Source organism: Anser cygnoides, chromosome 4, assembly GCF_040182565.1.
Source record: "Anser cygnoides isolate HZ-2024a breed goose chromosome 4, Taihu_goose_T2T_genome, whole genome shotgun sequence".
NCBI lineage: Eukaryota > Metazoa > Chordata > Aves > Anseriformes > Anatidae > Anser > Anser cygnoides.
Window position 1 is genome coordinate 47,563,899 of NC_089876.1, and position 15,930 is coordinate 47,579,828.

Below are 15,930 nucleotides of genomic sequence, written 5' to 3' on the forward strand. Positions count from 1 at the left end.
TGACACTCTGCACTGCCAGCTTCCCAGCCAGCCAAAACAGCTTAGAAAAAGGAGGCTCTTCTCACTTTTTCTTTATTCTGTATGACAACTTATGATGGGGCATTTGCACCCTGAAAAGTGCTCCAATCCCCATGTCTTAATGATCATCCACACCCACCACAGCAAAACGTTTTATTTATTGCCAGCTAACCTAAAATCCCCTATAAGATAAAAGTAGAGGAATAATTTATTTAGTAAGCCAAATATAGACAACGGAATTAGTAGGTGCAGAGGCAAGCCAAAAGAAATAAAGGCAACCCTTTATATCTACCTATTTTAGCTTAGTTTCAGCTAGTAAGCAGTCAGAGTATTTTGGTTCTTTGTGGTTGGGATCCAGTTCATAAACAAAAAAGCACTGCTCTGGATTTAAATATCACTGAAGACAATGTTTAGGGCTTATTTATATGTGATAGCTACTTAAACTCTTCTTGGAATTCTGTTCAAATTCAGGCATTCCCTCTTTCTTTCTCTTCGTGTTTTCTTTTATCTCATCGGTTTCTTAGCGGTCAGTTTTAATATTTCTCATACGGGACTAGTGACAGCTCACCTTACTGTAGAAATGCTGGTGTATGTCAGGTGTTAGCTAGAGAGAGTCATCTCCTTCCCAGAGACCATACAGGCTAGTTGCTTTGCTTGACTACAAGCGAACCATTAGTCCAATGCAAGATGAACGTTCTTTCAGCTGATTGATGATGCTCAAACCTCAGTAACATAGCTTTTCATAAAAGCATATTATAAACAAACACTGTGAATACTGGGTACAGACATGTAAAAGAGCAGACGTTCAGTGCACTACCAGTTCTAGAGGCTCGTCATGCCAATAATCAGTGTCTTTGGTGAGACACTGGATTTGAGAACAGAGATCCCCAGGCCTTGAGAGACACCATCACAAGTTATTTTCTGAACCAGTAGACAAAAAGGGATGGAGAGAATTCACTTTTGTGATCAAATTTTAGGTGCTGTGTATAAAAACAGAAGCACTGTTATTAATACCAGAAAAAGAGTTATTGCTCTATTTAGACATACCCAGGATAAAAGTAGGTTGTACATAGTCAAGGGAGTTGAGACATTGCTTTCATTGCTGCTAAGGAGTAGGGACTATAGAAAGCTCTTCTGATAAAACATGAATTTGTTTATTTACTCAGCAGTCACGTGTTCTGTCCATCCAGCTGGTATAAAAGTTAAACCCATGCACTGGTTGTGTCCAGTGTGAAGGGGCTGGCTACCGTAGTGCTATGGTATGTGATGGACCTTTACAGAGAGTATGTAGATGAGAGGTCAAAATTAAATGTGGCTGTGAAGGCTGTTGATTGTTCCTTTGTAATAGCTTGCTTAATATTACAGGTGAGCACTAAAAAAATTATTTGAATTAATGGCTTACTCTTCTCTATCATCATATATAATTTCAGTTACACCAGAGGAACTGCAAGTTAGTGGAACTATGCTAATGGGAGAAGAAAATGAAAGATAATACCAATCTTTAGCCTGTCTGTATACATATGCTGTTTTCCAATTTCTTTGCATATGTACATATATAGATTGAGAGCTTCTTAAAAACTGTATACAGCAAAGTATAACTGATAGGGAAAAGAGTCTTAAGAAAAAACTTGAACTTTACCAATTAGTCATTGTTTATATTATTTTTTTTCTGTTTGCAGTGGGAAAAAAAACCTTTTTTTTAACATTATCTTTCTCCAGACTATAGACCCAGTTCTCAGATATTGTGGATGAAAGCCTAGCTCCACTGAGGCCTGTAGCAAATTAACTTCAATGAAACCAAGATTTTGTCCTGAATTTATAAAGTGGTGAAGTACTACTAAACCACACATGCCATAATGCACACCCTAAATGCCAGTGGTTTCTTTTCAGGGATTGGCAAGAATGCTGTTACCAGATCATGGCGTACTCAAACAGTGTTTCTGTTGTCAGATATCCAGCAGAACCTTTCTTGGCATGCAGAAAAATGTTATTAAATGCTCCACCCCCCAAAATGGTTCTTAATATCGTATGGATGGTGTACGTTTTTACATGTTACTTTGGGGTTTAGATATATGTGCCTGTTTGTAATGCTTTGGAATTTGTCTTTTGTGAATACTTGAAATTCATCTGCAATTGCCTAAAAATGTCAGTTTTGTGTGTTAGCATGGTTTCAAAATACCATTATTTTGTGTATGAGCATAGTGTAGGATAACCAACCTCAGAAGACCTGTTATGAGTTTTTCCAACGTGTTTTTGGCTTGTTGCAGACCTTCATCTAGGCATGAAAGTAGAAGAATCCTTGGCGCTAAGACTTCTAACAAGGCCATTTACCTATAATTCTGTATGACACCTCCCAAGGAACTGAATTTTGTATAGATTACTATGCATTTCAGAAAGTGGTACCGTCCATCACTTATGAACTGATCTAGATATAAACTGCTCACTGAAAATTAAGGAGTCTGTAGTCAATACCAGCTTTGATCTGTACTGATTTGCCTGAGAACTGAGCACTATTGCAGTTGTACAGACTGGAAATGATAGAGGAGACGTGGAGCTGTGACAGTGGAGCTGCTTCCAAACAATTTGGTAAGACATAAGAAGTAAATGTATTGAAGTAAAACATATGGAGTACAGTATTGTAGCTGACACACTTATGTTTTTTTTTTCTTGAGTATAATGTAATTGTCCAAAATTACAGGACTTCTTATGGGTATGTTCAAATCAAATTGCTTTTTGTAAAGGACTCAGCTCATTGACTACACTGGACATCTTGTGTCTCCATATTTAAATGGATTTTTGTTTCATTCACTGAATTAAAGAAGGTTACTTAATGCCGTGACTTAATACAGAAGAGAGACACTTTAAAGGTGTAGTTCTCCTTACAGTCAAAAGATGGTAGTACAATTTCTATTCCAAGCAGCCCAGCAACAGAGAGCAATTGCTACGCATCCATTGTTTGCATCTATAGAAAGGGCTTTGGCAACAAAAGAAGGGTGAAAATCCATAGTTGGGATCGCAACAACGAGTTGTTTGGCAGGCAGTGGTTATGACCTTGATCTTCTCTGTTAGTTAGTAATTCTGAATGTGGTCATGATAGCCAGATTTCATTGGCTCTAGCACAGTTTTGGAGTTGTCCAGCATGGACATGTGTAGTAAAGGCTTTAATGAAGGGTTTAGGGAACTGAGAGAGTATGAAATGAAAGTGTCCTCACTGTCTCTGATGCTTTCAATAAAGTCTAAAACAGCAACTGATGTAATTAAAGTAGCGAGTTTAATTAACTACTAATACTAACTACTGACTAGTATAATGTTAATATCAAATTATTTTATGGTGTGGTGCAAGTTGTTCATTGGAAAAAAATGATGCTTTTGTGGAAAACAGTGCTAGAGTTTCCTTAAATAAAAAGGGAGAGAAATCACTATGCATTAACTGCCCAAACAGATTCAAGACAGGCTGTTAATTGAGATCTGTGGGCTCTTGCAATTTCGTTTGTTTTGTGGGAATAAAACCAAATAAGATGCTGATGCTAAAGAAAAGGAACTATTTATCTGTTTTACTCTCTAGTCAACAATGAGATTTAAATCTCATTTTCTCTATAGTGAGTCCCGTTAAAGCAATTACTTGCTTGAGTATACTGCTGATTGTAGCAGTACCTGGAAGACTTATTTCACACAAAGGATGCATGATGTTCTTCAGCAAAGTAGAATCATTTAGGATCTGATGTTCCTAGCACAGAATTACTTAAATGCCTATGATACTGCATCTGAGCTGAGAAAGCAGGAACATGGCTGTACTCTGTGAGTGCAAGAATGGTGGTTGAACGCTTGTGTCCTTGAATCATATGGAGTACCTCTGCACACCCTGAGATGCTATTGTGAATTGGCTTAGAAATAAGACTAATAACTTGAGATCCTAAATTACAGGTGCAATGCTTTTAGATGCTCAGTATCTACTTGAAGAATCCCAGTTCTGCACTGCAGTGCCTGTAAAGATTGTGCTTAGTTCTAACAGGCTAAGCCTGTGCAGGAGAATTAGGCACCCTGTGGGGTCAGTAAAGAGCTTTTAGGCTCAGCATAGAAATACCCAATAGAAAAACAGTGAGCACAGAGCTTTGTCCAAATTTTCTTGCTTTCAGGATCAAAGGTGTGATTTAAAGCCACCCATTAACACATTTTTTCTACCTAGGATTTCCTTATGGATGTCATCTATTGCAGCAGGGCTGTATTCAGAGGAGGCAAAGCAAGTAGTGGTATCTTCTCACTTCTCAGGCTTCAGATTGAAGGGAACAATGAGATATACTGCTGAAAAAGCCGTGATGGGTATGAGAGCATTATTCTGTAAAACCATGCGTTGTTTTTTATTCTGTGATTTTGATCTCAGCCTGGGAGCAGGAGGGAGTCTGCACCTCCTAGAGTTAAAGGGTTAGTTCCAAGCGCTGGGATTATCTGAGATCTGTCTAAATCAATCTGGAAAATGATAGCAGGAAGAGACTCACTTTTGATTCTTTCTCACCAAGCCAGTGCTCACTTCCAGAAATCAAGGAACTCTCTGTATATAGAAAACTACTGCAAAATCTAAGGGAGAGAAATGATACTGCTAACACATCACTGCAGCTTTTTCCTCCCTCTTCCAACAATCTTCATCTGAATCTGCTGTGATTTCTGCAGCATTCTAGTTCTCTCTAGGAATTCATTTTCACAGGCATGACATAGTGTGTGCTTCATAAATTATAAGTGATCCTCTCAAATAGCTGATTTGGACTGGAGTTCTGGAAAAGGTTACTAACCAGTGTTTTGAATAAGTGCTTTCATCATTTCCATTCCACTTGGAACCCCACACACCCAGAAAGCTACTCAATTCATTTTAAATTTGAGGTAAAGCCATAAAGAGGTTTAAATAGCTGAATGCGTTAGTCACATTGGAATATAATTTTCCCAGAGGGTAATTTTGGTTTGTGTGTTTCAACTTATTTCCTTGTATTTAACAAACATAAAGACGTTCCAAGTAAGCAGTGCAGTTTGTGGAAAGCTGCCTTTGGATGTCCCTGGAGTGTAGAGGCATCCATTTCAGGTCAGAACTACTAGGGAACAAATGGGCACAGCAAGCAACAAAGTGTCTCCATGCTGACTTGATGAAGCAGAAGAGCTAAAGGTAATTTACTTTTTTTTTAATTATTTTTTTTTTAGCTCCCTGAGCTGAAAGGGCTAAGTGGAGATCTCGATCATGAGTGCTGGTTATGGTGATGGCATTGCATAATCCCTGTGTTTTGTAGTTAGAGGTACTAAAATGCAGGGAGAATGGGGAATGTGGACAAGGAAAAGACCAAATTGTGACACCAATGGCTCATTTGTTTTCCAAATAACTGTTTGACTTCCTTTTTACAGATATATATTCCCCTGTGTATACCAATACCTCAGTTCCACCTGCTGTCTTGTAGTAGCAGTAAGAAAACCGAAAAATCTAATGATAAAGGCATCCTGCAGACAGGATGCTGCGTGTGCTGTGTTCAAGAGGCTTTTGGTAGAGATAACCTCATTAAAACACATCCAGATGTGTTTGAAATTATGAATAGCTGTTAAAGACAGAACCTGCAGCATTGGAAAAGAATCATATGAGCAACTCGAAAACTGTGAGACAGCTAAGAAGTTGTGCTCTGCTTTTTGGATGCATTACTCTCTGGGTATGTGACAACTTCAACAGCCCTTTTTCCTCTTCTGAACTTATGCTGATAGATGCAAACCAGAAGGAAACACATTTTTTTGACTGAATTCAGAACACTGTTCTATGGAAGTTTGCAGGATTGTTTCCCACTTTTTGATTATAATGTTAACTCTTATGTATCTGTTTTTCCTGCATTTCTGGATAAAGTACTGAGGTGTGGATAAAGCTTTCACCTTCACTTCTACACCACTAGAACTCTAAAACTTCATAGTGTAAATGGCAAATTTTACTCTTCCGTTTGTTGTTACCTTAATGTAGCCTCCTCTGCTGTAGCTGTATAGACCCAGATTCTTTCTACTGTATCTGTTCTGTGTGTACAAATAAGATCACAATCAATGGCTAAAAATCTTCTTTTGATGTTGTGGAGCCTTTTAAAAATTTGTGTGAATGCATTTGATTCCATATGTATTTTATTTGGATAGAATGGGTCCAGAAAGAGTCAAGTAAAACAATGTTAAGTGGCAGCATTTTGGATTGGAACTTTTAATTTGGTCTAGTGATATAAGGGAAAACTTGGAAGCATTTGAAGTATTTTGGATTGAAAAGGGAAATTTTATCCTACAGTCTGTGATTAGAAACTTGTGGATCTATCACTCTGTAAAGCAAGGAGAATCATCAGGTTACAAGTAGATAGTAGATCTAGGAAGCAGTTTTAGGTCCAATACAACATCTCCACAAGCACAGAGAACTCTGAGGACCCTAGTTATTGACATTCTGATATAATAATACTTGACCCTGTAAATGGGGGACCGTTCTCAAATATTTCTTGGGGAATAAAAAAAAAAAGATCCAGAATGATGGGAACTGTACCTTTGTATAGGAAAAAAGATAAAGCATCCTGAGTTCAGGGCTGAACTGTTAAGTTCCCACTTCAACCTTTTGTAGGTCTCTTGATTTTTCTACATCATTCAGCCCCCTTAGGAATAAACAGACTTCTGTTTAGCAATTCACAGGATTTGTCTGAGGTGAAGAACCTTGTTTAGAGATGGCACCTCGCATGTTACATCGTCATAACATGTAATTTCACAGAGCAGTCTATGTTCCACTCTCCAGGCAGTTGAACATCATCTCTGCATCTCACCCTAGGGAGTGAGTAGTTCATTGGCCATGTCATGCAATCATATCACAAAAACCTTGGGGACTGTCAGTGTTTAATCTGCCCTTAATGAAGCCTGCCAGATCAGCTTACACTGTTTGTCACTATTTTCTGGCCTGGTTGCCGGAGCCTTGGCAATGATTTCTGCTTCTAAAACAGGGAAAGAAATAGGCAGGCCTGCAGCTGGGAGCATTAACTGAAACTGAAATCCATGAGAAACCCAGGCAGAAATCCACCTTTGATCTGTTTCCTGTGTGTTCTAGGCTAGATGAAATCAGATTAGTTTTAATCCCCATAATGACCGTTTCCTTGGCTGAACTCAGGCAAAATCCAAGCAGGGACTGAGGTCAGAGGTAGGGCCTGCCCACTCTCTGGGGTAGACTAGGGTTCAGGAACCGCTGGTCTGGAAAAGTCCCACAGTAGAGTGCAGCTTTGTGCACAGCACTATAGCTTGTTGGTGACCATGCACAGGGCCGGATTGTCTCAGTTTCTGCACTGAGCTCCCCAGCATTGAGGCTATGAGTCGGTATGCAGATCCCTGCCAGCTCAGGTGCCCCTGTTCCCACATTGTAGACATGGCCTCAAGTACCTAATAGCCACCTTAAACACTTCCGGCAGAAATGTAGGTCTTCAAAACCTGCCACGTAACCCAGGTGTCTGGAGATGCTAAACAGCAGAAACTGGGCATCTCTCTCATACCTAGACACGTCAGGGCCGTCACAGAAGACACTCTGTGCCTGTCCTCTCTGAAAGCAGTTTGTCTGACAGAGCTCCGAAAACACCTGTTGAACCCCAGCAAAACAGCTCCTGCTGTCAGGGACCCAGAAACCTGGTACTACTCCTGATGAGCATCCAATAACTAAAGCAGAGACTGGACTTGCCAGGTTAGTGCCTTAACCAACAGCCTGACTACTAGGTTACATGGTGGTCTTTGTTCCCTCCTTCACTCCTTTCATTATTTACTAGTAGCTGGACAGCTGTTTCAGGAAGATTCCTACCTTAGAATAACCTAAAATATATCGTTAAAGAAAGGGAATGTTGGTTAAACTTTCATCTGGGTGCTAGTAGAGTTGAGACACATTCTCTCATCCACATTCTCTCATCTTTGAGTATTGTGATTGCGTCCCATCTCTTTGTCAGTCAACTTTTGTGAGAAAGGGTACAGGTAGGCAGTTAATTCCAGGTAGTGGCTGTGTATGAATCCCAGTTGGAGATGGGCATTTTCCTGCAACCCAGATGAGGATACCAAGTTCATGGAGAGAGTGTAAGGTCTCTTTCTTGGCTTTTCCCATTAGTTATGTTAGGCAGCTCTGTGCTAGTGTGCTGGCTTTTGTGGGTGTCATTCCTGGAAATCTGCCACCTGTAAGGCACCTTGCAGTTAGGATCTGGCAGCCCTGCCTGTGTCTCTTTGTAAACCTGTCTCCCCCTTTATTTATTGCTAAGATTTTTTCCCCCCCATCCAAATCATGCCAATCGAAGTAGATAGAAAGAAGGACCTTTTCTCTGTAATACAGGAGATGATTTCCATAGGAGGAAAGAGACTGCTGTATCAAAAGCAATACAAACCTGATATAATACCAGGGTATTGACTGTTTAAGTAGTTTGTCTATTTAAAAGCCTAGCATGGAGTTAATTAAGGTGATGTGTGGACTAAAAATTTCTTTGGAATAAGTAATGTAATATTGTACAAAGGTTTCTGTTGACACTTCTCTCTACCTTTGAGGAAGGCCATATATAATATTGAGTTACTAATATAGGTTTTCGTAAGCTTGATGTAATGAGATGGGAAGAGATGTTGGAAACATAATAAATACTGCTGGAATGGGTAGATACCATTTTAGATGACCACTGAAAGTCTGCGTTTCTCAGCTGTGTGTTAGGCTGTAGGATTGCTATCATGTTCAGTGACATGTGCCAAACAGCGTCCATGTTGTAACAGCTCAATTACATGTTTTCTGAGTCTCTTTGCGAAGAGACAATTATTGCAGATCCAGAGCTGTCAAGAGAAGTTTGTAGTCCCAGAGTGAGCTAACTCTGTGCTGGAAGGAAACTAACAGCAAGTTCACAAGTTACAGCTGCATCTCTGCGTGCCTGCGTCCTGCTGTGAATGTAAATTTTTCTTTTGTTAGTCTAACTGCCTTCTCAGCAGTATCTCAGCCAGGTCACTTAGTGTGATCAGAAATCTGTGCAGTTTGAGATCCTCAGGTAGCTAAAGAAAGAATTTAGAGAAAGAAATAAGTGCTGCAATGTTCCTTCTTAGGTTAACTTACTGGGAGTACACTGGTAGTAGTGAGATGCCTGTTTCTGAGCTTGATGCCCAAATACCCCATCCTATGCATGAGGAAGCAGCAGGTGTCTATGAATTGTTTATTTGCATAGGTAAATGGTGATGGATCCAAGTTCATGCTGCCTTTGTGCTGAGCTGACCAGTTATTATTTAACTTGGTCTAGAAGCCACGTAACCAATAATAATTGGTTATTATTCTGTGATGGGAGAATTGGTACAGCTATGAGAATTAGTTGAGTTTTCTCATTCTATGTAAGATGTTTGCTTTTTTTTTTCTTCATTTCTTTACCCTCTTTAGTTATAATATTAATTTCTCAATTTGCCCCTCTTGCTGTCTTTGTGCAACGTATTCTTAGAAGTTCAAGGTTTTACATAGCAAAATGTCACAATGACGTGAATTTAAGGGACAGTTTAGCTCTTTCTAATTTGCTCACAGGGTATTTTCAATTTTATTGCTTTTCTTTTGAGTATATTTTCTTTCCTAGGGCACTAAATATGTGTTTCATTAGACATTGTCTAATTATTATGTGATTTTGTACGTAGGATTAATTTGGAAGGGTGATGAAAATGTTTTCTAATTTCCTTTTTTTTTTTTTAGTTTTGCAAGGAAAAAGGTTGTTTGTAATACACTGGTGGTTGTGTCCTGTGGATAGAACATGAGATCAGAGGTTCAAAGATCAAATGTCAGAGAAGCCTGACTCCTGTGTAATATTTGACTGTATATGAAGCTTTTATGATTTATCCAATATCACAGTCACATAAGGTGCAGAGAATGTCCTGGTGGTGGTGAACTTTGTCAAATCCATTTGAAATTAACACGATGCATCAAACTTCCTTTGTTTTTCTCCGTAAAAGAGAAATAATGTTTAATACTTTCACATCTTCATAGAACGCTTGAGTTTTGGAAGAAGAAAAAAAAAATACCAGCCAATCTGTCAGTACGATTGTCAAAGTAGGTGTATATTGTGTAAGTCAGTTTGGGTATTCAATGCAATCCATGGAGCAGTTTTCTTCTTTAGTTTAAAAGTCAAACTTTTCCCAGTCAGGGAAATCCCTTTGCATGCATTTGTCTTATGCATGTCCCAGTTGCTTGTGTCACCAGCGGCTTTTTAGTGAAATCTTGCTCTTGGTTCTTGAACACCTGCTTGGAGAAGCAACATCCCAATCAACACCTTGCCTTCAGGCAGCACGGGTTGTCTCAACTACACAAGACAAAGCTGTGGGGTTTGAATCAATGCTTCCTTCCTGCCTTATCCCATCTGGGACATCTTGTCTCCCTTTGTACAGTGCAGTGCAGGAGGACCTTACTTAAATTTTGGGGAAATACTCTGTAGGCTGTGTGCTCTCTCTTGTTCATCTTCTGAGTAGGCATAGAGGAGAAAAATCAATCCCCATGTATATTAGTGCATTTTATGCTAATAAAAGTTGCTAGATTGACAGGTAAGGAGAGATTGTGATCCACTGAGTCACAACCCTGATACCTCAAAGATAGGCTTTTGCTCATGTTTCCCCAACAAGATTCTTCAAACTGAGATCTCTCATTTTGTGTAAATCTATAGCTCTGATTTCCTAATCATATGATTTGTGGTTTTTCTTAACACTAAAAGGGCTATCCGCAGGTGTGGCTGGAGGGGAGACATCACCTACCTGCTTCACAGGGGTCACTAAACATCTGTTACATGACCACTGTTTCATGTCATTCCCAACCCAGGCAAGTCTTCAGCTGCTGAATTAGAAGCCTGCACAGCCCCATTACCAGGGCCCTCACCTTCCCATCTCCCAAATGCGATCGGATAATCTGTCCTCCCTGTGATGGCTGTGGACAGGTTCGTCTCCTCCCAGCTGAGAGGAAAGCCATGTAAACAGCAATTTGCTTTCTCTCTTTCTGCTTCACTGCACACTATGCCTCACTGACTCGTACAGCTCCTTCCAGGCACTTCCTCGAGTTTTAATGTAGCACAGTCTCATAATGTCTAATGAGCGACTTTGAAGCTGATATTTCAGTTCTGAATGTAGTAGATGTAGTGAGATCCCTGTTGCTGGAAGAATAAATAAACAGAAAAAAAAACAACTCTACACTTTAATGTGCAGTATTGATTGCTACATTGAGCCATAATGTCAACTAAATGCCTCCCTTTCTCCTTGCTTCCCACAAATGCACAATAATAGACCTCGTTTACTGGAATTTAGAAATTATTTTGTCTTTGTGAGTGGTGCTGTGACAGTGCCCACTACATTCTCATTTAATTTGTAATATCATTTGTATATTTCGTATTTCTGATACACTTTTTAGATAACTATATTTCTTGCCCCCAAAACTAATCAGCACTAATTTTATAATGAGAATTTCAGTGTTACCTTGTTATTAAAAAGAATCTAGGCCATATGCATTATGTAAGGTTGCCATAGGAACAGTTTCTCTGAGGGGAAAACCGACTGTCCGTAGTTTCCACAGAAACCACTCCCTGCTGAGACAGGTGCCTCCAAGGGAAGTGAAGGGAATATAAATGAGAGAGAAAGAGACGCACACAGCTGTCATACGATCTCTGCAGCATCCCCACATTCCTGCAAATTCATTTCTGGGTTTATTTTTAGTCTGTAGTTTTTGCCTGTATGTCTGGCACCTTGTCTTGGCATGTAAACTCTGCCCATCCCTCCCTCACCTGGAACTGGTTTTGCAGATGGAGGTCCGGAAATGCTCCACCTTGGCAGTGAACTGACCACATCTGATAAGAGAGTCCAGTGCTCTGGGGACCACAGTGCATGGGAGGATTTAAATGGTAAATGAGAACTTTCCCCCTTTTATTAATTCCGTTTTTCTGAAAGAAGTCAGCAAAAGCAGATTTGGAAATAATTCCTTCTGGAGAGGAGTCAGCTATCTCGACTAATTTGTCAGTTAATGGTTTTGTTGTTTTTGGGTACCAGCATCTGATGATAGGAAAAATGTGTGATGAAAGGTCAGGAGTTAATTCCTTTTTGCAACATCAGTTCCTAGGATTTGTTAAGTGAGGAAAAAAGGAGCCATTTCTTTTAATATGCTTTAATGTCACTGAAAGCAAGTATGGATTCGCATTTCTGAAATCCTTTGGCACATTTCTTCACAAATAGTGTTGATCTGTTTTATTTTTTTTCTTCAAGGGAAATAAAACCATGACATTCATTCAAGGCTTAGTGTGGCCATAGCTACAGATTAACACGCTGGCTACTTCATCTTCATCCTGTCATCTCTCTGCTGCTTTATGGGGAAAGCAGGCTGACATGGTTATTAAATCTGGCAGCTGTGTTGTATGCACATGGGAAGCAAGTAGAGCACAGCATATAGAAAATGAGTAGCTTTCAGATAACTGCCTTCTTTTCACTGCTACGAGGCTTGAAAGGCAGCCTAAAAAGCTCCTTCTCCTCTTTGTAATCGCCAGTTGTTGGATCAGTGTGCAAATATTGCAAATACAGTTGCAAATGTAAGTATTCCTTGCCTGTGTGCTGCTTTCAGATTGCTAATTAGGGTTTCTACCTTGGTGTTCTGCTTGAAAAAGCAGAGAGATGAAAGCTGAAAACATCCTGACAGGGAATGCTTCTATGCAGTGTTGTTTCAGCTTTCAGTGGAAGAGCTACTGAGGGAATGGGATGCATGAAAGCTTTCCAGAACAAATAGTTTGCAGTTGTGTTTGTTGATTTTGGGGATATCTGCTTGCCGCTTTGTCTCCGAGGGAAGAACCCAAGCAAATGCAGGGGGTGCTTCTAGATAGATGGTTTTCTGTTAGATAATATTAGATATGCAGTGGGAATGATACCTCAGTATTAATAGGCTGCTTGTGAACACGTAGGAGAGAAATCTGCCGTGGTATTTTTCACCTCGAATCTTTTCTTTGAAAATCCAAAAATGCAGAACTGGACTTCTCATTAAGAAACTCAGCAGTACCTTATTATCGGAAGCGCAAATAGTCATCATAAGGGGCACCAGTAAGTCTGCATCTGGCCTGATAAGAACAATGAACGTAGCACGGTGAGCGATGCATGTTTTTCACCAATCTCACTCTATTTGTACGTGAAGAGGATCTTTATCTGCTATGTTGCATGAAGGCAGGATGGTAAGGTTGTTGGGAAGTAGAGGAGTTGCAGGTTTTTTGGTGTCACGGTAATACTGTAAAGAAGAGAATTGGTATTTGTTGAGTGTTTTTTTGATCTTTTAGCACTGAAGAAACAGCATCCTGTTTTTTAGCTTCCTTTCTAGTTCAAAGCTTCTGTCGTACCATTGTCCTATTGAGTTTATGGCTAGTGAATTCATATTATGCCGTGAACAAAATCTGCTTATTGGAAACAGCAATCAGTGAGAAGTATAAATGTCAGGTAATTGCATGAGAAATGCAGGCTATAGCCAGTTTGTCTGAGATGCCATGTCATGTTTCTTGCTTTATTTACAGGACTTGTTGTTTCTTAGGGACTGCTTTGATACTGTAAACTTTTTATGAACCTTGTGAAAAAGTCATGATAACAGTTAACAGGTGTGACTGCCGTTAAGTGACTAGGGAGAGAGTATGTTGCATTGTTTGGTGCAAGGAGAGAACTAAACATATTCACAGTATTACTGTCTCTATAATGCTGTTATAATACAGGTTATATGCTTGGTCCATTTGTTGTTTAGAAGCTGTTTTTGCAGTATTTCAGCTTCATCTTACAGGTGTATACATAGAAATGCCTGTCTTCGTTGTAGGAACTGAAAGGTGATTTTGGAGCTTCTCTTCCTGTTGTCCTCAACGCGTACCCTACTCCCACCCTCCCCGTACACAGTTAGAAATTAATAGCTTCCCAGAAACAGCTTTGAAAACGGTCATTTTTGATAACAGCCGTGGAGCTAATCTTCCCAAGCTTGAGTGGCAGCAAGCCAACTGCTGAGACAAGTGGTGACCTTTTAGGACAATGTCTCTCACAAAAATGTCAAAATGTTAAAATGGCAGACATCAAATGCCATGTGTGCAGGGAAGGGGTGTCAGCTGGCAGGCTTTCAGCTGAAGGCAGTTAATCCACTGCTTGCCTGGATTAAATATGGAAAGCCCCTGCCTAAGTCTATAAAATGTAGAGAAATAATTTATGTGTGTCCTGAATCATTTCAGATTTGAGACATGGATGAAAAATCTCAGGTGTTTTTTTTTAAATCTGCTCTGGCATCTTCCTGACAGATATCAGAAAAGCAGCCTTTTTACACTCTGCACTTCGAATCATATACCAGTTTTTCTCCCAGATCTCATCCACGATGTAAATTGATCTTGATGAAGCCTAAGCAGTGTTCATTGATGTGCATGCAGCTGGATGCTGAAATGCTGAAAGTGTGTGCATTGACTTTTAGGCATATGCTCACTGAATGTTAAACAATCCCCTGCAGTTCTTGATGCTGCAGCCCTGAGCTGAAACCTCATTTGTAATTATGTACACTGATGCTTTGTAGCTTTCTTTGAAAGCAGTGAAGTCTGACCATTCCCATGCTTTCTGGTGTGTCAGCCTCTTGGAGATACCTTTACCCCTGGTAAACAGCACAGAACCAGATCAGTGATGCTGATTGCCAGCATTGTAGGTGTGTCATCCCCCCTGCGTATTTCAGGGAGGTGTGGGAGGTGCGAAACTACCCAATCCTTTACCTTGGCCTGTAGGAAAGCAGTATGTGTGGTTGGAAACTAACCAACTATCCTGTTCACCTTTTGGTTGACCTCACTTGGAGAATAAGAAAGGTTAATCCAGCGACTGTATCAGGCCAGTCTTGTCTGGCCAGTTTGCAACTGGCCACAGTTGAAGAGAATTTTCAGCGTTCTCTATGCAAAACACAGGGTGCACTGCCAACACAGGTAACCCCTGCAAAGCAGTCAATGACCAGAGATTTTCTTTCCAGTCATTATTATGATCACTCCTGTTTCCTAATTCCCTACACGAAGAATTATGAAGCACATGAGGTAGGTAAGGACAAATTTCCTTGAATGTATTTCCTCCCTCTTTTCTGTTTCTCCCTCCCACCTGTCTTCTAATTTCTATCTGCTTTTCCACAAGCACTTCCATGATTTGTGATTTACCAAGACTTAGAAATCTGTCTGGAAGGAGAGCATTATGCTTATCTAGCTGAGGAATAAAAAGGAAATTGATGTACTGGTTAATGTAACCAATCACAACAAAGCTACCTACGATGAATTTTGGATTTTGATTTTCAAACAGCAAGTCACATGTAGTTACAGTCTATTTAGTCATCCATGATAATGTCAAAGGACAGATTAAAAAAAAAAAAGATGCTGCTGTTCTTCCGTGGACTTTGCGTGAAGAAGAAATCTGAGGAAAGTAATTGGGTATGTTCATTCAGTTATAATTTGTTTTTAATCCAATTATACAGGGCTTGTTTGTTTCCTAAAAACCCATCCAGTGTCATATCAATTCGTTAAACGTTATCAGTCATTACACCTGATATGAAATTCTGATCACAGCAATGGCATTTTCACTTTATTCTGCATATTAGATTATTACTCTGTTATTTCTGTATCATCCAGGAACACTCTTATTGGAATATCACTGAGCTAGGTACTGTATAGAAACAGAAGGTAATCCTTGGACTTAGATTACTTACAAGCTATTGTAAAAATAAAGCGAAAGCTTAGCCATGAGAGAAAGAAGAAGCAAATATTTTAACTATATGTGATCCAGATGTCAAATCTTATACAACCAGTTTTCATGTTTGTCTTTTTATCTGAAGTCAGAATACAGATGTCAGTAATATGCTGAAACTGAATTGGTCATGAGGATGCCAGAGTTTTGCCTAGATATGACTTAAAA

General features: G+C 39.7%; 1 protein-coding gene across 3 annotated transcripts in view; it reads left to right on the forward strand.

Moving 5' to 3' along the window:
• The first annotated feature begins 11,742 nt into the window (after nt 1–11,742).
• Nucleotides 11,743–15,930, forward strand: part of TRIM2 (tripartite motif containing 2) — an 88,356-nt gene continuing 84,168 nt past the window's right edge. For 2 of the 3 annotated variants that reach the window (XM_066996082.1, XM_013175152.3), the window contains exon 1: nt 12,764–13,126. The gene's annotated coding sequence lies outside the window, so the exon portion shown is untranslated. Of the gene's footprint in view, nt 11,904–12,763; nt 13,127–15,930 lie in introns of those variants that run through there. The other variant, XM_013175158.3, reaches the window with a different exon arrangement.